The following is a 25,624-nucleotide window of genomic DNA, read 5'->3' on the forward strand; positions in this document are numbered from 1 at the left end:
CAACATCAGAAGAAGCCAGTGACAAACCATGTTTGTCCAATAGAAGCAGATGAAAAACTGCTTTGGAAAAACATACCCTCAACCCAATCCACACAAGATTCTCACAGTAAAGCCTTGCTGAAGAGGAGTTCAATCAAAAACAGTGAAACACATGTGGGGAGAAGGAAAGCCACTATAAGCAAAGATCTGCAAAGATGAAAAACAGCATGGGTGATTCCCAATAAACTTCAGAAAATAGAGCTACTGACTTAAGACTATGAAACAAGCATTTAAACATGATTAAAGATTGTTATGGCTTGTGTTTAGATGTCCCCTCAAAGCCTCAGATGGCCATAGGTGGGGGCTTTTGTAGAGGTGGCTGGATCTAGAGTATGTATGATGCTGGAATTAGTTCATGGTGCAATGCCAGGTTCAAAGGCACTAGAATTAAGAGTGTAAATGCTACCGTCCTAAGTGAAGGACCCTAGTTAGCAAGACAGACTCCATATTGCTGCTTGACCCACCTGCCTGCCCTTTAGATGAACTCAGAAGGAGGAAGCTTAAAAACCTCCTCCCCTTAGAAAGTCTCTTTAGAAATAACAATTAATCAACTATTGTTTTGCAAATGTTCTAACAGCAGGACGTTCCGCTTCTGTACCTTTTGCTTGCTTTACTAGTTCTATCCCATAGGGGGGCCTAGAAACTGTTGGCCTCAAAGGTGTATAAAACATGTTTGTCAACCCCTAGTCGAGGCTCAAGTCCGATGCTCAGCTCAGGTTCCGGCCGGTAATAAACTCCTGTGTGGATTTAATATCGGTCTCTGGTTGGTTCTTTCTCACTGGTGCAACACTAAGTAGCCTGGATAAGATATAAGGGATAAAAAGAAATGTGGTTGTCCCTTGCTTGGTTTGCTACCTTCTGCCTGCCATGAGCTGTTTCTTCTCTGCAATGCTTATCTGCCATACCACCCTGCAGGGTAGCTCCAGCAGACTATAAACTGAAACCTCTACAAACCGTGAGCCAAATAAACCTTTCCTCCTTTAACTTTGGGTGTCAGCATTTTGTCTCAGCAACAAGAAAAGTAACTAAGACAAAGATATAAAAGAATTAATCTAAGTTATAAGAAAATAATAAGAAACTTTGGGGAGAAACTGAAAACAATGTATGAACAAAACAGAGCATTAAGAAATACAAAATATAGCTTTTTGCTCATGGATGCCATCAAGGATGCATTGTTAGACTTTCTTCCGACTACTGTCATGGCTAAGTCATGTCTCCTAAGGAGCCCAAATAGCCTCAGAAGCTCTTCATTGGAGGACTGAGCTTTGAACCAATAGATGTGAGTCTGAGAAGCCATTTTGAGCAATGAGGAACACTCACAAACTGTGTGGTAATGAAAGATCCAAACACCAAACGCTCCAGGGACTTTGGGTTTGTCACTCATGGCACTGTGCAAGAGGTAGATGCAGCCATGAATGCAAGACCACACAAGGTGGATGGAAGAGTTGTGGAATGAAAGAAAGCTGTCTCCAGAGAAGATTTTCAAAGACCAGGTGCTCACTTAACTATGAAGATCTTTGTTGGAGGCATTAAAGAGGATACTGAAGAACATCACCTACACAATTACTTTGAACAGTTGGGAAAATTGAAGTAATTGAAATCATGACTGACTGAGGCAGTGGAAAGAAGAGGGGCTTTGCTTTTGTAGCCTTTGATGACCATGATTCTGTGCATAAGCCTGTCAGTCAGAACTCCCATACTGTGAACAGCCACAACTGTGGAATGAGGAAAGCCCTGTTGAAGCAGCAGGTGGCCAGTGCTTCATCTAGCCAAAGAGGTTGGAGTGGTTCTAGAAATATTGGTAGTGATCATGGAGGTGGTTTTGGTGGCAACGACCATTTTGGTAGAGGAGAAAACTTCAGTGGTCGAGGTGTCTTTGGGTGGCAGCCATGGTGGAGGTGGATATGGTGGCAGTGGAGATGACTACAATGGATTTGATAATGATGAGATTCAATAACTAAATTCAGTAGCATAGCTGGATATAAACACTCAAAAATCAATAGCCTTCCTCTACATGAACAATGAACTCACTGAGAGAAATTAGGGAAACATCACCTTTCACAATAACATTGGAAAAAAAGAAATACCTAAGAATTATTCTAACAAAGGAAGTAAAATTTCTCTACACTGAAAACTACAGTACTCTGAAAAAAAGAGATCAAAGAGGATATTAGAAAATAGATACATATCTCTTGCTCTTGGGTAGGAAGAACCAATATAGTGAAAATAGCCATACTTCCAATATTATTACACAGATTTAATGCAATCTCAATCAAAATCCCAATAGCATATCTCACAGAATTAGAGAAAACAATCCAAAAATTCATTTGGAACCAGAAAAGACCTAGAATAGCAAAGGCAACTTTGGGCAACAAAGGCAAAGCAGGGAGCATCAAAATTCCTGACTTGAAATTATACTACAGAGTTACCATGATAAAGACGGCATGATAATGGCAACAAAACAAACAAACAAACAAAACAACAACAACAAAAACAGACCTGAAGATCAATGGAACAGACTTGAAGACACAGAAACAACCCCAAACACACTCAACCACTTTATCTTTTTTTTTTCTTGGTACCAGGGATCAAACTCAGGACCTTGAACTTGCCGGGCAGGCACGGTGCAAATGAGCTAAATCCCAGGCCAAGCCATTTTACCTTTGACAAAGGGGCCAAATACATCCACTGGAAGCATAGCCTCTTTAATAAGTGATGCAGGAAAAACTGGCTTTCTACATGTCGAAGACTAAAACTAGACCCTTGTCTCTCACTATGCACTAAACTAAAATCAAAATGGATCAAAGATCTAAATATTAAAACAGAAACACTAAATCTTGAGGACATAGGGTTAGGCAAAGACTTCATGAACAAAACCCAGACTGCACAGGAAATAATATAAAGAATCAGCAATTGGGATCTCACCCTATTAAAAAGCTTTTGCACTGCAAAAGAAATCATCAACAGAGTGAAGAGACAACCCACAGAGTGGGAAAAAATTCTAGTCAGTAGTCCCTCAGACAGAGGACTAATATCTAGAAGATACAAAGAAATGAAAAAAGTCAAACCTCCAAATTTAAAGACCCAATCCAAAAATGGATGTCTGAAATGAATAGACACTTCTCAGATGAAGAAGTACAAATGGCAAATAAACATATGAAAAAATGTTCAACATCACTGGTCATCCAAGAGATGCAAATTAAAACAACACTGTGCCGGGGATTTAGCTCAGTGGTTCCGGCGCCTGCCTTGAAAGCGGAAGGTCCCGAGTTCGATCCCCAGTACCAAAAAAAAACAAAAACAAAAAAAACCACTGAGTTACCATCTCACTCCAGAAAGAACGTCTATTATCAAGAAATCAACCACCAACAAATGCTGGCAGGGATGTGAGAAAAAAGGAACCCTTCTCCACTGCTGGTGGGAGTGCAGACTGATGCAACCACTGTGGAAAAAAGTGTGGCGATTCCTCAAAAAAGTAGGATTAGAGGCCTCATTTTACCCAACTATTTCTCTTCTGGGTATCTTCCCAAAAGAATTAAAAGCATCATAGCACAGTGGTATATGAGCATCCGTGTTTATAGCAACACAGTTCATAATTGCTAAATCTTGGAAACAACCGAAATACCCATCCACCAATGAATGGATAAAGATGTGGGTTTTTTATACAATGGAGTACTATTCAGCCATAAATAAGGATAAACTTGAGACATTTATAGCTAAATGGATGCACCTTGAAGCTATACTCTTAAATGAGATAAATTGGACACACATACAAATATTTCATTGTCGCTGGTGTAAGAAACTGAAAATGTAAATGGGGACAAAAATGCATAATAGACAATGTGAATAAAAAATCACTAGGAAGGGGAATGAGGGGGGGAAGGAAGGAAGGAAAAAGAAAAAAATGAGAAAAGAAGAAAAAAAATGGAAATGAGGCTTTTGTAAATAAGGAATGGGAAGAGGGATTGAAGGGAGGGGAGGGGAATGGGAAAAAAAAGAAATCAAGATACATCATGTAAAGGTACAAATTCTCTATAATGAATACGATCATTATGTAAATCTAGATAGTACCAATAAAATTGAAAATAAAAAAGAAATATAAAATATAGCTGTTTAGTTAACTGAGTCAAATAGAAAGTTATTCACAATAGAAAGGAGAATAAGTTGGAAAAAGTTTCCAGACATACGGCACCTGACACATGTAGACATATCTACAAACAATTCTTAATAAAATAATTTCTAGGGCCGGGAATTTAGCTCAGCATTTCCACCACCTGCCTTGCAAGCGCAAGGTCCCCAGTTTGATCCCTGGTACCAAAAAATAAATAAATAAATAAATAAAATAATTTCTAAAGTGTGTACTTCAGGAGAAAAAAATTTATCCAGAGGGAAAGATTTAAGTCCAAGAAGGAGTGATGAACAAAGTAATTGTTAATGCGTGCACTATGGTTTGAATACTTTTACCCTCTCCAAACTTCATGCGATAACACAATCCCCAATCCAACAGTACTGCGAGGTGTTTAGGGACTCTGCCCTTGTGAACAGATTAATTCTACATTAAGGAAGGAGGCTTAATTACCTTATTCATCACTGAGACACTGTACCCAACACCCACAAATTAAAGGAGGAAAGGTTTATTTTGACTCACAGTTTGTAGAAGTTTCAGTCCATAGTCTGGTGGCTCCAAGGCAGGGCAACATGGAGAGGAGCATAGAATAGGAAGAGCTGCTTTCATCCCAGCATCCAAGAAGCAGACTTATAATCAATGGAAGAGCTGGAGAGGGAGATAAACCCTTCAGGCCACACTCCCAGTGACCCGCCTCTTCCAAAGAGACCTAAGCTCCTAACCACAAGTCAGCTATAACCTCCGTAATCCTATCACCTTCCAAAAGCTCCACCTGTGAACACGTGAGGCTTTAGGGCAGCATGTAGGCACAAACCATACAGAGGCCTTGATGGGAGTGGATCTGTTCTTCTCCTCTGGAGGATGCAGCCTTCAAGGCACATCTTGGCAACAAAGAGACCAAGCCTAGCTGGCAGATGCCTTGATGTTGGACTTCCCAGCCTCCAGGCTGGGAGAAATAAATTTGTGTTCTTTATAAATCACCAAATCTCAAGAATTATGTTATAGCAGCATAAAACAGATTAAGATGCTATAACTGAATACATTACTGAATAAATCTTTAAATGATCCTGTCTAATTTAGAGATAAAAGGGAGGAAGAACTAAAATTTGCCTTTTCCATCTCAACTAAGCATTTGTCCTGCATGCACTGTGGCCATAACTTTTGCAATTTCAGGCGTGACAGCAAAACTAGCACACATGTCTTTTTCCTTCATGATTTTTCAGATAGAAGATTCTTTCAAGACAGAGTCTCACTGTGAAGTTCATGATGGCCTCAAACTCACTGTGTAGCCCAGGCTGGCCTTGCATGTGCAGTGTTCTCCTGCCTCAGCCCCCCGAGTTCTGGGATTACAGGTATGTGCTACCACACCTGGCTAGAAGATTCATTCTTAACATAAAATTTAGAAAATTCAGCATACATTTTTTTCTTTCTTTAATAAGTCAAGAACTCTCACTTTTTCACTTAAAGAAAACACTTTATGGCTCCTCTTTGGCATATTCAAATTGCCAGGGGCCGGGAATTTAGCTCAGTGGTGCCGCCGCCTGCCTCAATGTCCTGAGTTTGATCCCCAGTACCAAAAAAAAAATGGCCAGGATTAGTCCTCTTGCCAGGATTACTCCAAGGCCATTATAAAGTAAAGTAAGTGTTACTCAAATACAAACTCTGTGATTCCATGACACTCAATCTAATACCTGGACAGCTGTTTAGTGACTAATGTGCAGGTAGCATATACAGAGTGGATATGGTGGACAGAAGGATGATTCATATATTGAGCAGATTGGAACAGGATGGCATGAGATTTCATTATGCTACTCAGACTGGCATTCAATTGAAAACATGAATTATTTGTTTCTGGAATTTCCCATTTCATATTTTCAGATCATAGTTGACTGCAGGTAACTGAAATTCTGAAAACTGAAAGCACAGATTGGGATGAGGGCTGGAGGTGGGACTACTGTAGCTGTGAAGCTGCCCATTAGGCATGTTAAAAGGTACTAGATTTAAGTGGTTTGTATCTCTGGAGAGAATTAGAGACAAAAATGTGAAAGTAATAGAATATATTACTCCAAGTTCAATAGATTCTGAGCTTTTTTTTTTCCTTAAATTCTTTTATTGGTACATTTTAGGTATACAATACATTTACATTTATCATTGGGTACTTGTACCTTTACATGATGTATCTTGGTTCTTATTTTTTCCCCATTGATTCTGAGCTTTCTGTGGAGAATTATGTGGTTGACTTTGTAAGGCTTCCATATCTGTTTTAGTGCCTTATTCAAGTAAGTGTTCAATAAAAGTTAAATTGAATATATTTCCACACATACTGATTTTTAAAAGGATATATACACTTTCAGTTCTAGAATTTAGTACTTACTGAATACTACTGGAACTATATGAAAGATTTGAGATATGTTTCCTGTCTTTAGGAATATTATAACTTAGTTGAAAAACTTTTAAAGGTCCCAATAACTTGAAAAAATAAAAGGTATGACCAGCTGATTTTTTTTTTCCCTCAGTACTGGGGATCGAACTCAGGATATTGTGCCTGCCAGGCAGGCGTGGCACCACTGAACTACATCCCTGACTCAAAAAGTAAAAGGCAATAATAACTTATCTATGAACAAGTTTTGACTGTTACTCTGGGTGAAAACAGAATGCCTTAGCAGAAATTTGAGATATTGGAGAAGGCTATAAATAGGTGGAATTTTAGTTGATCCTTGAAAAATAGACATCTCTGGTTGAAAAAAAGAGAAAAGAGAGAATTCATCTTTGATATGAGAAACTAACATAAATAAAGGCTTAGAAGCAGGAATGTACATACATATCTGTGTAATGTTGATGACACTGATTTCAATGTAGTTTAAGTGCTGAGGAGGGTTGAGAGAGGGTTGGATAGATCGGTTAAATGAAGCTATGGAGGATCTTGACCTAGTCAGGGCAATGGAATTATATTAGTTGGTGATGAGTAATCATGAGTTCTTCAGTTGGTATGACATAACTTTTATAAAATATTTCCAAGAATAATTTAGAAGTGGTGTGTGAAAGGGCTTGAAAAAAGGAGAGGATAGAAGGCAAGATAACTTGTTAGGACATCTTTAAAGTAATTAAATTGTAAAACAGGTCCAAGATTAAGGCAAAACCATAGAAATGGATAAAAATAGGGGAAACCTGAAAGATATTTTTAAAATAAATAAAAAATTTGCTATCAGCTTGGGAGTAAACACACAAGTAGAAATAAGTAAAGTTAAACCTAGAAGAAGAGTGGTATCCCAGACAAACAGGTCTTAAGTTACTTTCCTCATTGCTGAGACAAAATACTCAATGCCTAAACTTAAAGAAAGAAAGGTTTATTTGGTTCACAGCCCATAGTGGTTTCAGTCCATAATCAGCTGGCTCCAAAGCAGAGCAGCACAAGGCAGAGGGGCAACAGTTCATGGAGGCAGAAGACAGCAAAAGCAACAAGAGACCTTAACAGCGTCTTTCTGCCCCTCAGACTACTAAGGGTGGGTAGCGCTCACACCCTTAATCCTAGTGCCCTTCAGCCTAGCGTTGAACCATGAATCATTCACACACTCTAGATCCAGCAACCTCTAAAAAAGACTGCATGAGGCTTTGAGGGGACATCTAGACACAAGCCATAACAAGGTCTTATCAAGAAGTCAATAATTCATAAAGTCATGGAAATTTAGAAACAGCAAGAAGTTTAGAAATTATATCCACAGACCTCTTTTTTCAGAGATGAGGAAATTAATATACAGAGGGCTTAAGTGACAGTTCATGGTATCTGGTGGTTGACTTTGATAAAACCAACTCCAAGAGGAGCTACCCTGTGAGCAGTTGGGATTGTACTGCTGCTGGAATATTGGTATTGCATGGAGAGACCTACAAGTCATTAGCAAGGGCAGTTGGAGACACAAGAGTGAATGTTCTCTCTAAAGGAGACATTATACAGGGAAGAGAGAAGAGAAGCAAAATAAAATTACAGGAAATATCCACAATTAGGGGTTGATAATTGGAAGAGAGATGGTTCCCAAGGAAGTCAGAAAGGGATAAATCAGATGTGAGGCATAGTCAGAAATGGCCAGAGCCAGATCATGTGGCATGTCCCTTTATGATGAGCTGTCTTTTGTTAATCATTTTGCCCAAAACTGAGTATCCTCCTACATTTTTATATAAATGTCACCATATACTAATCTTGTTTTCTTTCTGCCAATACTTTGACATTCAATGTTGATTTTTTATTATTAATGTTTCCTAATATAGTAAGCTAACATGAATATTTATCTGAAGCATTGACAATAATTACCTATGTATTACTCTTCTTTCCCTTTTCTCTGCCTCCCCACACTAATGTAATCATTGTTTTCCGTTTTTATATACAAGTTCATCATTCTATGCATTTATGCCTATCAACTGAATTTTTAAATTACCTTTTCACGTTAAAAGTGTATCACAATTTGTATCTAGATGTCTCCCCAGTGCCTCTTGTGCTCATAGGTGTGACACTTATCAATGGATTGGTCTACTGGCAAGTTTATAGCTGAATGTGATGTTGGAAGGGGAAGCCTGCTGGGGGAGGTGGGTCTCTGGGTGTGTGGCCTGAAAGGGCGTCTCCCTCCATCTTCTCCTGATTGCTCCCTACTTCCTGCCTGCCTGCCATGAACTGTTTCCCTTCTTCCAGGCCCCTCTGCCATGCTGCTCTGCCTTGGAGCCAGCCAACTATGGACTGAATTGTCTAAAAACTGAACTAAAATAAATCTCTCTTCTTTCAACTTTTGGATGTCGAGTATTTTGTCCCAGCAATGAGAAAGTAACTAAGGCAAGGGAGTTTTATATTGTAAGCAATCTGTGGAACTTGCTTTTCCACACATATCATGTTGTTAAGATTTATTCATATTGTTGTATGTAGTTGCAGTACATTTTCACTGCTTTATGATATTCCATAAGTGACAAGGCCATACTTTATTTTCCTGCCGATGGCCACTTAGGCAATTTTCAAATAGTTCTGGCTATTTTGAACCGTGTTCCTGTGAACATACTTACACATGCAAGCATTTTTATTTTGTATATATCTGCTTGCATAGATGTAAAATCCTTTCTGTGAGGCACAGCACATTAGAATTATACTAGGTAAATTTCTGATTGTGGAAAATTTAAATCTAAAACAATCAACCACCTTGTAATCCTTGTAGTCTCGTGGAGTGTGTTCTGTAGATAAGGAATATTTTCCAAATGTTTTCATGAGTGGTAAAATTTTGAGCAATAGTTGCTAACTGATTGTTTCCACTGACCCAATTTCATGTCAGTATTATTTTCAAAATACAAAAGAAAAACAGAGGGCTAGAGGCAAGGAAGAGGGGTAACAGATGAGCTGAACCATTAGAATTTCTCAGTAGCTAGTCTAAAAAATTTCTCTTCATCTCCCTGGAGGGTCCTCTTAACCTACCTAGTGGCCCTGCTTGCTGTGAGCCTGTGAACAATCTGAACAAAAAGAACCAAGGAAAAGAACTCTGATTTGTTCACTCAGAACCACTTGATAGTCTGCCAAGAAAAGTCTCTCCTGCTCAAGAGGTTCTGAGCTTGAAAGTGTCTTTGTGAACTCATAAGAAAGACTCCTTCCTTGCGTGGAAATCCTGCATGTGTGTGCATGTGAACATGGGCACAAATGTCAGAGAAAAGTCCATGCTGGACCAATATGGATGTTCCACTGCTCCTCTCTATCTTTCTTTTATCTTTTTGAAGTGTTGAAACATCTTTTCACTTACATAAAAATTGTTATTCTACCTTGTTGCTGAAAATCCCCACTCATCTTCACCTGCAATAAGCATACCTCGAAACTACACAAAGGACATTTTAAATCAACGTAGAACGGCAGGTATGTCTTCCTTGTTCGGGTACTACTTTAGGGCATAGCAAAAAACCGCAGCTCTTTTTCCTCACTGTATCAAATGAAGATGCATTTCCCAGTTTGTTTACCCCCAAAAGTATTGGACTTAAATTGTGTCCAATTAAAAGCTGTGGTTACAAGTACATTCCTATAGAATCAGTGTTATTTGAAAATTATTTACATAACCCCTATTCGATATGGGTCTGAGTGTACTATTAATATTTAAAGATTTTAGACTCAGCCCTATAAAATAATAGTGTCACTGCATGTTTGCTCACCTCTACTTTCTAGAGACAGAATATTAAAATTTGACTGTAAATATGTAGAAGAAGGCAAATTCTTCTTGTAGGAAGAGCATTAAACGAAGCATTCTGATTCTTGTTGAGAATTGGTGCAGCTATTTTTCTGTAGATAAAACAATCTCTTATCTTATGAAGAGCTGCATTAATTACACCTGAAATTCTGTTTCATGTATCCCTTTTCAGAGCCGAGGAGAGAAAAATGTGTGCTGTTGGAATCTGTACTCCCATTTTCTTTTCCTTCTTGGAAAATAGCTTTTCTGAAAGATAAATAGTACACAAATGCCATGAGTTTAGTTGGAACTGAGTGCCAAAGCAAAATGAATTATTCCAACAGCAGCAGTTGCTATAACTTTAAAAAAAGAAAAGAAAATTCTAATGTTATGAGTAACTTTGCTGATAAAATAAAAGAAGACAAAATTTAATGTCAATAGCAGTGTGAGTGTAGTAGGTAATTTTATTTCTTTTTCTTTTCAGGCAAAATAGGGATGGAACACAGTGATACAAGAAAATGAAACAATCCAGGTAGTAAAGGCTGTGGAGATTTCTTCAATCTACACTGAGACAAAAACTTTGGTTTTAGAGGTAGAAACGGGAGTTTTCCCTTTCTAGAATCTGTATTAAGAGTTAAATAACAGTTGTTATTTCTTCCTATTATTTTTATTGGTTGACAGTTACCAGCAAGACACACAGACACATATGAGGAAAGTGAAAACGACCTGTCGAGTGAACATTTACTATGACAGTGATAATATTGCGTATGTGAAATTACCAATACTTTCTGTTTCCTTTGCAAGTCTTCTTGGATTTTGCTCTTTTTGCTATTAAGCGCCACCTCTTGCCCATACACTACCCAGTCATCGGTTTCAGTCAGTTTGCACACACATAAGCCTACTATATAGTGGCGCTGCCTATATGCTGAAAGTAGTGGAAAGAGTCTTTCCTCATTTATGCACCTTTAAGGGAAGCCAATACATGGTATATGATACAAGAAAGGGCACTTTTACTATAGACCTCATTTTCTATGTCACATCCAGAGAAAGATCAGGTCAAATGGAATACTGAGAGTATTACAGAATTAAAAGTAGCAGCAGACAAGCCTAGTATTACTATGAAAATTCAAAATACAATCCTATTACTATTTTAAAAGTAATAAATAAACATGTAGAGCTTTTTAAAATAACTGAAAGCAATAACTAAGTTTCATCAGAGCAAAGCCGGTAGTCCTCTGATGTACACAATGGGTGCATATTTACAAATGGTATTGTCTGGTGTCATAAAAAGAGCCCAACAAACCTAGATTTGAATTTCAGATCTTCCCACTGATTGACTGGTGTCCTTGGCCATGTACCCTTCTGTGTCTCAGTACTTTCCCACAATAGGGCAAATGAATCCCATCTTGCAAGGCTATTGTATGACTATAGCTACTATATAAAGTGTTTAAAACAATGCCTGGCACATATAGGCTTAAAAGTTAGCTGCGTTTGTTGTTTTTATTATTAGTCATCCTGGCAGACAACTTTTCCATCAAATAACTCTAACACGATAAATACAAAGAACTTTTTGGACAACAGATATTGAGTAAAATAATAAAATAGCTTAAATTCAGAGACTACTTTTGATCCAAAGTCAGAAAGCCCTTTTCACTTTCTCTTCTAGTTAGTTCAGTTAAGAGAAAGGACTGATACCATGGAGAACATGGGGACAATACAGGCCAGGCATGGGACAGAAGATCATGTCCAGCAACAGTGTGGCTGCTTCCGGTTTACCACCTAAACCCAGCTAAGTACAGAGCAGGACTCTGAACAGAGACAAACTGGAGCAAAACCTTCATGTCTTAGGCCACCAGGGATGCCTCAAGTGATTCCATGCATTATATCAAATGCAAATCAATTCATATCATCTACAAGAATTAAAGAAGTTTGGAAAATGAGCAATTTACCCAGAAGCAAAGAATTGAGGCAAAGATCTGGGTTCCTCTGAAAAATTTTATTTAAAATCTTTTTTCCAGAATTAGCCCAGTCATTGCTTCCATTCTTAGCTTTTGCTAAGCTGTGGAAACAGAGCCAAACTTACTTCCTTCAGGTTTCTTGTTGGCTGCAAAATGATAGGAGGCCTTTCATCTCCTCCCTGGTGTTGCAATCCTTTCCCTGCGCTTGCCTCATCCACCACTTGCCTCACACCAACAGTTTGCCTCCTACTTTCCTCTCCAGCCCTTCTTCCGGTGTGGCCACTTGGCCCAAGCGCATGGGCTTGCAGGGTGAACTAGACCGGGCTGCAGGCGAGTGGTCACGTGGCCAAGTCCCAAGGCGCTGAGGCACCCACATTGAAAATTTCCATGACGCACCTGCTGCCGTCACATTGGCTCCCATGTAAATAAATGGTCAAATCTTTTCCAAAAGTCATTTTGACAAAGAACAGCTTAAACGGCCAAAGATGTTGACAAATGGGGTGTTATCTAGGAGAAAGAGTAAAGCAATCCATTTGAACGACAGGAACAGATAAGGCCCAGCTCTTTGTCTCCTGCCCTCTTTTACATTAATATTCTTGTGGAGACAAAAGGGAAGAAGAAAAAAGAAACAAAGGCAGATCTTTAGCTCTGGCTGTCCCTGGGTTGATTAGGATGCTGATCTGTGTGGCAGGTTTCTAGTTCTCACCCAACTTCTTGGCTGCTATTCAAAGGATTTAACAGTGGTCTTTGTAAATAGTGGTTTACAAAGCCCATCTAAAAATAGTACATTTCCAGGGTCTGAATCAGCTAAGTGGAATGAGTGGCAATGGCTGTATTGTAAAAGACAGATTACAAGCAAGTTACTGGATGGTATTTTATATTCAGGGTTATTCACATCCGTCATCTGGTTTGGTTAAATAATGCAAACACATTTACCAATGTACATGATTGTTTTGTTTATTTGTGCTCTGGAGAGCCTGGGTGTGTTTATGACAGACAAATGTACATGTTCTATTCTCTGACAATCAAACAAAGCTCTCCCCGATGAGGTAAATAGCTGAGTTAAATAGTGGAGCTGACACTCCTGAGAATCGCTGATGTGACACTATGGTGGTTGTTAATGACAGGTTTCCTGCTTCGCTTGCTGCCCTAAAGGTTTTTGCTGAAGGTGGGAATCAACAAGAGGCTCTAACAACTGGTGGCACTGCTAGGTCTGGCTGAAATCTCTCTGTAAGCCAAGTGTGTGAAAGCTTTCGCCTCACTAGGACTTTTTCACAGTGAGAGCAACTCTGTCTGCTCTTCCATGTCCTCGTTCTTGAGGCTGGACTCTGTGGCACAATGAAGGAAAGGCACTGTTCTTAGACTGGACAGGCAGTGTCCGTGCAGGCTGTGGAAGCCAGGAGTCACTGGCACCTGTCAGAGCACATTTAGACTCAGTGAGGAGCCCACAGGAACTTGACATCCCCACATTATTTTCTGAAATGAAGATGTGGGGAAAGTGCATTGAAGTCTTTCGGAAGCCAGAGCCACCGCTCCTAATGTTATCACTGTAAAGTGGTGGTTTTTTCTATATATTTGGAGGACAGAAATTTTTCTCACACTAAAACACAATATAATTATTTTCTACATAATGATCTTTCTGGCAGTTTGGAGACTCTTCTTTCATACCAGGTGGAAACCCCTGGGCAAAGCTCTCAGTCATTCTGGCAGGTGGATTTCCTCCTAGAAGATGGAAACTGAGAACAGGGACAGCTCTTGAAGAAGTTGGGCCAGGAAATACGATAGGATCTTTTTAAAAAATCCAGCCTGTCGCTTTGGCAAACATTTCTCTTACCCAGATTTTATGGCTTTAAATTGATACATGTTGGGTGGGTGAATTGGACTAGAGACTGTACATATCTCTCCTTTTTATGCTGTGTTACTTTGGAGAAGTCATGGAGTCTTTGACCCCCACAGTATCCTCATCTGTAAAACAGGGAGAATAATACCTACCTGTTATGGTTTGTGTTTAGACTCCCCCCAAAAGCCTCATGCAGATGAAGTGGGGCTTTCTTTTTCAGAGATAGTTGAATCTGGAATGTGTGACACTGAGGTTAAGGGCATGTGATTACCAAACCACCACACGGGAGTGATTAGTTTGGCACCACCCTAATTCTGGTAATCTGAATAAGATAAAAGGGGCAGAAAGATGCTGTTGAACTCTCTTGTTCCCTTTGCTATCTTGTGCCCGCCATGTTGTTTCTCCTCTTCAATGTCTGTTTGCCATCCCTGTCTTGGAACCAGCCGACTATGGACTGAAACCTTTATGAACTGTAAGTGAAATAAGTCAGTTCCCCATTTAACTTTTGGTGCCTAGTATTTTGTCTCAGCAATGAGAGAAAAGTAACTAGTGCACTACCTCACTAAGAGAATTGTTGTGAGGATTTAAGTAGGTAATGTAAGTAAGGTCCTCATCACATAATAATAAATGGTGCTATCATAATTACAATGAGAGACTCTTTGACAGCATTCCTGGGCACAGTATCTCTCACCTGCTTAATGACATCCTAGTCACTCTTAAAAATAGGTATCATCTCACACATTGAACACTATGCAAATGTCTAGTTCCTTTTAAGAATCATCACTATCATCATTATTGTTATCCTGGCTGTTGAAGAATGAACACTCCAGAAAGCATCAAATCAGAATTTCTATTACTTATAATTTCCTTCTTTATCACCAACTGTGTCACAATGGGGGTTAATTTCACTTTTGGAGCTGACTTGAAAGATAACATAAACCATTATTTTGGTCATTCTGGAATTTCCTCAATCTGGCTTTTATTTCATATGCTAAAGGAATTATGCTTTTTCTTCAATAAGGCAGATTTTTGCTTATATGCCTAAAGAGCTAGGAGAACAACATAAATTTCATCTCTTGTTTGAGAATAGATTTTCAAATGAATGAGAAAATAAAACTTAATCAGACATGAGTAAAGCAAGTTGTGAATGAGCTTCACACAGTTATGGGTATGTGAGTAACCAAACGGTTTCCCAAAAGTCATGGTCACAGCACAAAAAAACATCTACCATGTTTTTTGTTTGTATTTTTGTGGCACTAAGGATTGAACTCAGAAATCTTGAGCCACAAGGAATACAGAATATACATCCCCAACTTTCTTTCTTTCTTTGACCACCTAAGTTACCCAGGCTGCTCTTGAACTTGTGATCCTCCTGGATCAGCCTCTTAAGTATCTGGGGTTACATACCAAAGTCTCTGGGATCCACACGCCCAGTTTCCCCAGCTTCCACCACCCACCACCATACTCAGCTTCTACCATGTTTACAAAGTTATAAGAAGTAGCTCTATAAATGGAAAAACCAAGCACACAAAAGAAAATGTAGGTGGTTAGCTCTGCTAGCAACTATTTTCAAGATTCTCTTTTAGTACATGTGCTATGGTATTCTAAATTTACTCTGCAAAGAAGAATCATTGTTACTACTACTATTTATAGTGAGTATCATCCAAAGTTAACTAAGCTCCTATAAACAAAATCTGTTCAGCCCAGTATATGAAAATTTGGAGTTGACCTTTTCATAAAATTTTCACATCACTCTACTTAAAAATCATATGGAAAAGGCAAAGAATTTTGAAAATTGCACAAATTTCATTTTCATTGGCCAAACTGAATGAATTCCTTTTCTTTCTCTTTAGAAGGGCACATCTTGCCTCTAAGGAGTTTCTGTTTTAAAAGGGTTAAACTCTATAAACCAACAACTAAAAAAATGATATGTTCTCTTCCAGTTCATTTGAGATTTGTTTGCTTTGCTTTTTTGTTTTATTGTAAGCCTATCTATTAATGCACCAATGATCTAGGCATCCCTTTCCCCATTCTCCTGGATCTTGCTGGGGAAGAAATTACTTTCATCCAAAACCAAGACAGTACCATAAGTGCCCAGTGAAATGCTTTCAGTCACTAAGACAATGGCAAAGATCACCAAGGCTGATGAAAACCCACATCAGAATGGGATGAAGACATGGCAGAGAAATGGTGTTTGTTTATGGTAGATGAAAGCAGTGTTATGGGTTGTATTGTTTCTCCCCAAAATTCACATGTTGAATCATAACCTCAGAATGTGACTATGCTTGCGAACAGAATCTTCAAGTGAGCGAGGAGACCACCCCTCCATATGGAATTGGGCAACTATGGGTAAACTGTGTTATTAGGCAACTACGGGTTAACTAGGTAACTATGCTCTTTGTAGAATGTACCTGAGTAGCCATGACAACTTCTCTAATCTGTCATCAAAGAAGCCTAAGGGGCTGAGAAAATCCTGCCAGAAGTCTTTGCTGTCCTCCTCTCCTCTGCTCTGCTTTGTGTAAATTCTGCTTGCTATATTCCCAGAGAGACTCCAAGGGAATTAAGCCCCGTAGATATAAAAGAGGTATATAAGGAAGCATAAACTTCTATTTGGGTTTCTCAAGACTGACAGAAGTCATTCGCTGAGCCACCAGCATCATTAAAAGCCACTTTTTGCTTCTATCTTCATGTTAAGGAGTTGTCTGTCCAGGGTCCTCACTGTTTCCTACTTCATAAAGAGGTAACTAAGTTAAAATGATGTTGTTAGAATAAGTCCTAATATCCAATGTGACTAATCCTTGTAAGAGCAGGAGATTTGGACATATCCATGCACAGAGAGGTTAAGTGATGACAGAGGTAGAAGACAGTCGTATGCCAGCCAAGGTAACAGACCTTTGAAGAAACTGACCCTCCCTTCATTTCTGACTCCTGGCCTCCAGATTGCAAGAATATGAATTTCTGTTGCTGAAACCACACAGCCTGTGACACGTTGTTAGGGCAGCCTTTGCAAGCTAACACAGCAGCCTGACAGAGGAATGAGATTTGTTTAGGCAGAGAAGAAAGTATAAAGAGTGCCACACTTCTCTCTCTCCTGTTATTAAATACATAATTCTTGTTTGCTTTTTGTTTTTCTTGTTTATGTCTGTGGTCCTACCATTAGGTGTAGAGGATTGGGAGGTGGTGGGGAAAAGGGAAGTAAGAAGGAAAGTCAGAAAGGAAGAAATGAAAACAGAGAAAAGAGACTATTTGATAGCTACCAGTGTTTTACTATGAGTCATCAGGTATAGAAGAAGCATCAAAAAGCAATAACTATGAAAGCAGTGAGCATTTTAATAGGGATGGCATTAAGAATAAGGAACTACAGAACATCTAACAGGATTATTGAAAATCTCAAATTTACCTCTTCTCAAGAAAGAAGACTTTATAGCTCATTTGTGGCCTCTTGATAAGTTCAACTTTTATCTTCTGGAGATAAATTTGAATATTATCATTATAGTTATGACTTATTGGATATTTATAACACCCCAGGGTTGCTTTCCTGCCATATTATTTTTTTACTGTTGAAACACTATTTTTTTCCACAGTGGATATAATTGGTATAAATGTAATATGAAAGCATTTATATCCATAGTGAGGACATGGCTGAGCTATTTAGTCAAATAGGACATGTCACTCAAGTGATTCTCATTGTCCTCTGAATATTTCCACTGATTCAGTGGTTGTCAATGGGTTGCAAAACATCGTAGAAACAAACGCCAATATATGAAGATAAACCTTGCCTCAAATGTGAGCTTCTAAACTAAGAAAACCCTGAAACTAATCAGGGATTTAGCTCAGTGGTTTCACCACCTGCTGTGCAAGCACAAGGACCCGAGTTTGATTCCTGGTACCAAAAAAAGAAGAAAACCCTAAAACTAGCATAATACATTTTACCACCCAGAAATAATTTTTTTTTTGGTACCAGGCATCAAACTCAAGACCTTGCACCTGTGAGGCAGGCACGGTGCCACTGAGCTAAATCCCCAGCCCCATAATTTGTTTTTAATGGTGATGTAAAGAAATCTGTGATTAAGTGACCATATTTACATGATTGCCTTTGAGAAAAAAAACTCATGTTTGATCTTACACCCCCCACCCTGGGAGCAATTTTAAGTCTTGGTAGTGAATTTAGAGAAGTATGGCTTTTTTTCATTAAATTTTGCAAGTTGTGTTGAGGGGTTGAGCAGGAAGTAGAATTACTAAAGAAGGTTTTTATATTCTTATTTCCACTACTAGAGAAGTATTTGGTGTGGCAGACATTTCTTCCTTCAGAACTCTGCTTTCTGTTCTCCCAGCTCTGAAGGGTCTGGTACCCTCAGGGATCCCTGTTATGGTTTTATATCAAGAATGACCCCCCCAAAAAACTCTCATGCACTCAGAGGCAAGGCTTTTGCCAACTCACTAGATCTTGCATGTGCTAAAGCTGACTCACTACTAAGATGTGGGGCTGAGTTAGAAGTGGTCGTCACTAGAAGTGTGGCCCAGAGGGTCTATCTCCCTGCCCAGGTCCTCCCTGTTCCCTGACCACTATGATGTGAGTGATTTTCCTCAGCCAGGCCCTCCCACCATGCTGTTTCGATATTTGACCTGGTAGACCATGAACTGGAACTTCTGAAACTGTGAGCCAAAATATACCTCACCTCCTCTAAGTTGTGGGTGTCAAGTACTGTGTCTCAGCAGTGGGAAAGTGACTAAGACAGTCCCACCCAGGCCAAGGCCTGTGGGCTTCAAGGGGGTGGGCGGTGTCCTGCCTTGGCTGCTCACAGTCTTTGGGGACCTCGCCAGGCCATGATTGAACCACACCCTCGGCCTGGCAGGCTCCCTGTGGGTAACCCATTGGTTTTGACTCATCCTTTTCACTCAGCACCTTACCCAAATGTTTTCACCTTCTTCAATTCCTGGTCTGCTCTCACCTGGTACCTCTTTGATCAGTTTCCTAAAATCAGCAGATGGTCTTCTCTACTCTAGGTACAGATCCTGAATCCCAGCCTGGGTGTTCTGCTTTCCCAGGAAAATAAATTTGACATGTAAAACATTTGGACCATGCCTGTCTGTATCTCTGTCAACAGCACAATTTTTGCCTAAGCATACATTTATTGCATGAAAAAGAAAGAGGAAAGAAGAAAGAAAAGGAGAGAATAAGGAAGGGATTGAAGGAGGGAGGGAGGAGTATGATCTATGAGCAAGGATAAAAATATCAATGAAGGTCTGTAACAATTCTGTTCCTCCGATTCCTAAGTATTTTCATTAACTATTGCCTGTTTTCCCAACCTTCTTCTGTAGTAGCAATTTTCTCCATAGAAGGATTATTCCTAATATTTTATCACCAGGACAGCGAAGTTTCCAAGGATGGGCAGGCACAATTCAGAAAACACAGCAAGAGGCCAAATTTAGGAAGGATAAAGGTCTAAAAGTGCACAACCCAACTTATTTATCCTACCAGTGACATTGTGGTCAGACACTACATTGATCTGAATGATTGTCTCTTTGTGTTCATTTAGTCCTACATGCTCCAGAATAATATGGGTATTTATCTCCATCTCTGCTCTTCCATTCATCAGATCTGATCTGAAGGAAACAAAAAAGATATATAACCTACTAAGACCCTGTTAGGCAACACACTGGCCTAGGGAGTGTGTGTAGAAAATACATTTTGGAATGTCTGTCCAGACCACAGCAATCCTGTAGCTCTACTGCTCACCCCAAGGGAGAGCAGCTGGGATCTGCTGTCCAGGCCTTGAGCTCCCTCCGTTGCTGCCTCCCCATCTGCTCATTGCCACAGTAAACCTGTGTCATAGGATAAAGAATAGCACTCTCTTGTGAGACTTTGGAATTGGTGTTATGAGATTCTGGTTTCTTTTAAATCAGTGCCTTGCAAAGGGAAGATGTAGATTAAAGAGCTTTGGGCAGTCACATGTTGCCAGTGCAGTGGGTTTAGAAAATAGAAAGCCAGTCCTTGCAAAAGGAGAAAAACAAATACTCAGATTGACAAAGAAAAGCTACAATATCCCCTGATGACCTTTTATTTTTTGGTTCCAGACTCATTATAGGGCTTAACAGAATGCCTGAAGTTAAAACTGACTGGATGAGAGGGGGAAGGGGGGATAGGAAACGTTGATCAATGAGTACTAAGTTATAGGTAGATAGGAGCACAGTAGGCTGACTGTGGGTAACAATAATGTGCTGTACATTTCAGAAATCTAGAAGAAAGAATTTTGAGAGTTTTTACCAGAAGAAATGATAAAATTTTGAGGAAATACATATGGTTAGCCTGACTCAAACATTACACAATGCATACATGTACAAAAACATCACATTCTCCTATTAATATGTATAATTTTTGTTTTTATGGCATAGTAAAATTTTTTCATTAAAAAAAATGGTGGGGCATCACTGTGACCTTATAATTAATCCCCTTCCCCATCTCCTTGAGCTCAGGTTGGTTTCTATTGCCTGGAATGAAAGGAATTCCAACTAACACAGCGATGCGCATGTTTTACTTTATCATGATTTTCACAACATATCTGTGAGATGTTTTTAATCTCTGTTTTACAGATGAGAGAACTGGCATTAAGTTGCCAGTGCCTCATAAATTTCAGGGAACAGTGTTTGAATCTGGGTGTTTTGGTCTGAAACCCTAGGCTTTTCCCACTGAGCCCTTATCCCTTTGGAGGTACTTTGACAGCTGGGTCGATCTTCTCATTGGCCTCATAGAAACACAGAGTTATGTGAATCTGCAGGTAACAAAAGATTCAGTGCAAAAATTTCCCTTGGCTGCTGATTCCCTTCCCAGCAGGATTCCAGTTCCTGATATGCCTGTTCCTTCTCTTTGGGAACACAGGCTGTACCTTCTTCCTGTGGCTGGAAGACTTCCTAAAAGGAACAAAAGATTGTACATCCCTTGAATATGTTTTCTGACCTCTGTCGGACAGCAGGGTCCCACAGAACCCAGGCTTGTCACACTGCAAGATGTCCCCTCTTGCATAACACTCAGAACATGACTTCCACTGGAGAATTTGCCCAGATGGGTCAGTCTATTCTGTCCCAGGATAGATAAAAGAGTGTCTTTCATCCTTCCCCTGAGAGTACCCACCCAGCTCTGTTCTCTGTCTGATTTAGTGATCATTTAAAATCTGTCCTTCAAATCCTGTGCAGAGGTGAGGATCCTGCTTCTGTGAGGTCTGTGTCTTGTGCCTGAACCGGAAGTGCTTCTCAACTTCCCTTCTTGCCCAGGAACTTCCATCCCTCTATATCCACTGAAACCCCTACCGTATGTTAATGATCTGAGCATATTTCCCAGGGCATTCTAGTGACATCAGTGACCATGAGAAGGCTCATTTTGTGCTCAGAGTGAAAACAAGAGTTGCGCTTTTCCTTCCACCAAATCTGAGCCCAAGTGCCAGGGACTGAGTTCTTTGTGTTGGAATTCTTACCCTCTTGACACAGACTAGCATAACTCTACGAAGATGGCAGTTGAGTTATTTCCTTTCCTGTGTAATGATTTAGATGAGCATTTGATGATGGTTAGACCCACCATAGCCTCACCAAGGGGTCAGAAGGGGAATACTAATTACAGTTTGGAGATCTCCCTCCAATCCCATCTCCATCTTCAGTTCCCTCTCGTACCTCACAAGCCTTTGTGGCAAAGTGGTGGCCAGTTTGAGGGTCCAGATTACTGGCCTGGGCCTGTGCTGTACTGATTCGATAAGTGTCTCTTTAAGCATTTTCAGGGAAAGGTGCAGGAAACTAAGCTTAACATTAGGTTAATCTCACTTCAGCCACAGACACAGAATGGCTTCTGAATAAATGTTTTAAAAGGAGAATTATAAGAATAGATTATATGATATTAGAATAAAAAAGAACATATGATGCATTATGATTCCTAATGAGAGAGGAGGGAAGAAAAGGAAAAGCTCTTCTTTAACAGAAGAAAAACAGCTAATAAAGTAAAAGGGATTAAAATCATACCATTTCTGCACTATTTTGCAATACCCAATATCACTTTTGGTCCAGCCAAAGATTATCAGTAAACATCAAAGCCACTGGGTAAAAGCTGAGGGTGTAGCTCAGTAGAAGAGCACTTACCTAGCATGTGTGAAGTCCTGGGTTCAATCACAACACTCAAAAAAAGTTTCAAGTCATTGAGTGAGAGATTATTGGGAATAAATCATTCATCAGTCTCAAAATTTCAGCTATCAACAGGTATAGTGGCAACTTGAATCCCAGCACTCAGGAGACAGAGGCAGGAATATCATGAGTTCGAGAGCAGGCTGATCTACATAGTGAATTCAAGGCCAATCTGGGCTAAAAAGTAAGACCCTGTCTCAAAACAAACAAACAAAAAAACTGTCACGTGGGTCGAGGGACAGCTTAGGGGTAGAGTGCCTACCTAGCTCTAGGTTCAATCTCCAGCAATGCAGCTCAGAAAGACTCTCAGATGACTTGTTATGGAAAAGACAGCTTTGTGATAGAGAAATGTAATGAACAATATCTTAATCTGCCTATTACTAAAAATACCACCAGTAAAGAGACAAACTGACATTACATGCTTCCTGATATGATGCAATGTGAAGTAACATCACCTATTAATATCTTTCCAAAAGTATTTCAACAGAATATAATTATGAGGAAATAATCATGCAAATTAAAAATTTCAGACATTCTGCAAAAAAATATCATCTGGACTTTTCAAAAGAAATAAATATGAAAATCAAGTGATTTTTTTAAATGAAAAGATATAACTAAATCTAATATGTAAATCCTAAATAGATCTTAGATTTTTAAATAAAAATTCATTGAGAGATGATAGGTATGTTAATCTACTTCATTATGGTAACCATTTTACTATTTATATGTATTTTACAACACCATGTTGTAGATCTCATATACAAGAAAATTTGTTTTAAAAAGACTAGAATTTTTCAATGATTACATGTTGCAAAAAATAGTATTTTGACTATATTAGGCTAAATAAAATATTCTCTTTTTTTGCTTAAATTCTTTTATTGGTACATTTTAAGTATACAATATGTTTACGTTTATCATTGGGTGCTTGTACCTGTACATGATGTATCTTGGTTCTTATTTTTTCCCCATTATCTGTGAGCCCTTCACCCCCTCCACCCTTCCCTGTTTACAAAGACTTTGTTTCCATGTTTTCCTTTTCTTATAATTTTTCCTTTCCCTTCTTTCCTTTCCCCTTCCCCTCCCACTTCCCCTACCCCTTTGGACCTTTTCTTCCTATTTCAAATTATCAGTTATTCATTTTAATCATTTTAATCTTTTAAATAAAATATTCTTTAACATTTTTAAATGTGTAAAGGACATTTTCAGATCAATTAGGGAAATTTAAATGTAGAATATACATTAGATAATATTAATCAAAGTTAAATTTCTCAGATCCAGTAGTCATTCTTTGGTTATATAAGAAAATGTCCTTGTTTTTAAGAGACACATCTTGAGGTATTTAATGATAAAGTATCATGATGTCTACAGTTTATTTTGAGATAGTTCAGCCATAAAATTATGCACATGGTGTATAATATGTATGAGTACATGCATAGAAAAAAAGGGGAGAGATAGAATAATTGGAGGGAAATGTTAGCAATGGTTAAATTTAAGTGATTTTAAGTATATACTTACTGTAGTATCCTTCCAACTTTCCTGAGGATTTGAAACTTTTCAACGTTTCAAAACCTTAAGGGAGGGCTGCAAAGTTAGGCACCCACGCCTGCCTCACAAGGGCAAGGTCCTGAGTTTAATCCCCTGTACCAAAAAAATCCCCAAAACATAAAAAACCTTAAGGGAAAAAAAAAGAACAGGAAGAAAGGAGTGATGAACAAACTGAATTTCACCTTCTTAATGAATTCAAAAGCTGAAAGAAGCCTTTCTCAGAAATAGTTGAAAGAAGTTGGAAAGATAGGCACAATAAACAAACAATAAAATCGTTAAGTGTCATGAGGTCAGGGTATTTACATTCTAATGTTTAGGCTGCTTCTGAGAAATATTCCACAGGAAAAAGTTTTAAGATAAAATAAATTGGAGACCCAAAGCATACTCTGTCTCCCTCTTGGAGAATCACAATGAATATTTTTAGCACACTAAAGTTGTGAGAAAATAAATGTGTTTAATTTTGTTTAATGTCACAATTCCAAATCTTGTTTGACTGTAAGACCCCCCTTTTTTTAAAAAAAAAAAAAAGATTACTCTCATTCATTTCCTCAAAAATAATGTTCCCCCCAAATAGATTTACAGAAACCTGGATCTAGCCCAGCACCTTTATTTTACTGGTGAGGAAACAGAAGCTCCAACTTGTTGGTTTTTCCAAGGTCACAGAGGAGGAGCTGAGCCAGGAGCTCAGTTTGGAGAAAGATGACATAAAGACAATTCCGACTGAGTCCACAGAGGAGAAAATGTTTCATATAAAGATCATGCGCCTGCAAATATTTCACATCATCTCAACCAACTAAAACCCCATATTTCATCCCATTTATAGACATTCTACATATAGGATCTGTTTTGCAAACATGACACCTTTGTTTATAACCATGGAGACATATGTTGTTTGCTCCTAATATTGTACCATACGTGAGAAAATGAGATGCCTTCTATATGTGCTGCTAATTTAAGTTTCATCCTGTTACATGGACAAAATACTACATGGAATTGTGATAGAATTGCTCAGTCTTGAGTTACAGTATTTACTCTAACAGTTGTGATAGGCTAAGGGGGGAAAACCCCACATTTTATTGCTTTACAAGCCAACCCCGTTAAGAACATACATCTGCTTTAAAACCACACAATTTCTTTTCTAGTGCCCAAGTAGACTTGCTCTGGGCTCAAGAAGTTATTAAACCCAGCTCCGAGTCTGATAGCTGCAGTTTGCATTCTGGACATGAGCACAGCACGGGTGCAGGACAGGCTCAGCTCAGTCAACAGATGTCAACTCCCCTTGTAGAGGCGGCTGCTCAGTTTCACAACTGGCAGAGAACTGAAGGAGTTCCCTTCCCTTTTACAGCTTTTATCTCTCTGGTTAATAGGAGATGATGCCTAAAGGAGGCGATTCTTGAACAATAAATCGAGACTGCAAACAAAACACAGGGAGAGGGAGGAAAATTACAATGTACAAAGTTTCCTTTGTTTACTATGTTTAATTGGGATTCCACAGGTGAATGAAGGACAGAAGTTCTCTTCAGGGTGACTGGGAATTGAAAGAAAGGTGGGTTTCCCTGGTCTGTGTGCTTTTTAATGTGAAGATCAGTCAGAGCCTTTCCCAGCCCAGGAAAGTTTGTAGTTCCCAGTCCTGGGTCAGTGTCTCAGGGGATGCTCAGTAAATGTTAACTGAAGAGGATGAAGGCTTTGAGCGCTTAATCACACTGTCCCAAGCGCAGCCCTCCAGCCCTCACCTAGGATTCATTCTCTTGCCTCAAACATTACTCACAAG

General features: G+C 39.1%; 1 pseudogene; it reads left to right on the plus strand.

Annotated features, from left to right (window-relative positions):
• The first annotated feature begins 1,249 nt into the window (after positions 1-1,249).
• On the plus strand, positions 1,250-1,996 carry LOC106010253 (heterogeneous nuclear ribonucleoprotein A1 pseudogene; annotated as a pseudogene).
• Positions 1,997-25,624: the final 23,628 nt, after the last annotated feature.

The sequence above is a fragment of the Heterocephalus glaber genome, unplaced genomic scaffold (assembly GCF_053883595.1).
Source record: "Heterocephalus glaber isolate CG9 unplaced genomic scaffold, H.glaber_assembly_v1.0 deba00001586, whole genome shotgun sequence".
In the NCBI taxonomy this organism is placed as follows: domain Eukaryota; kingdom Metazoa; phylum Chordata; class Mammalia; order Rodentia; family Bathyergidae; genus Heterocephalus; species Heterocephalus glaber.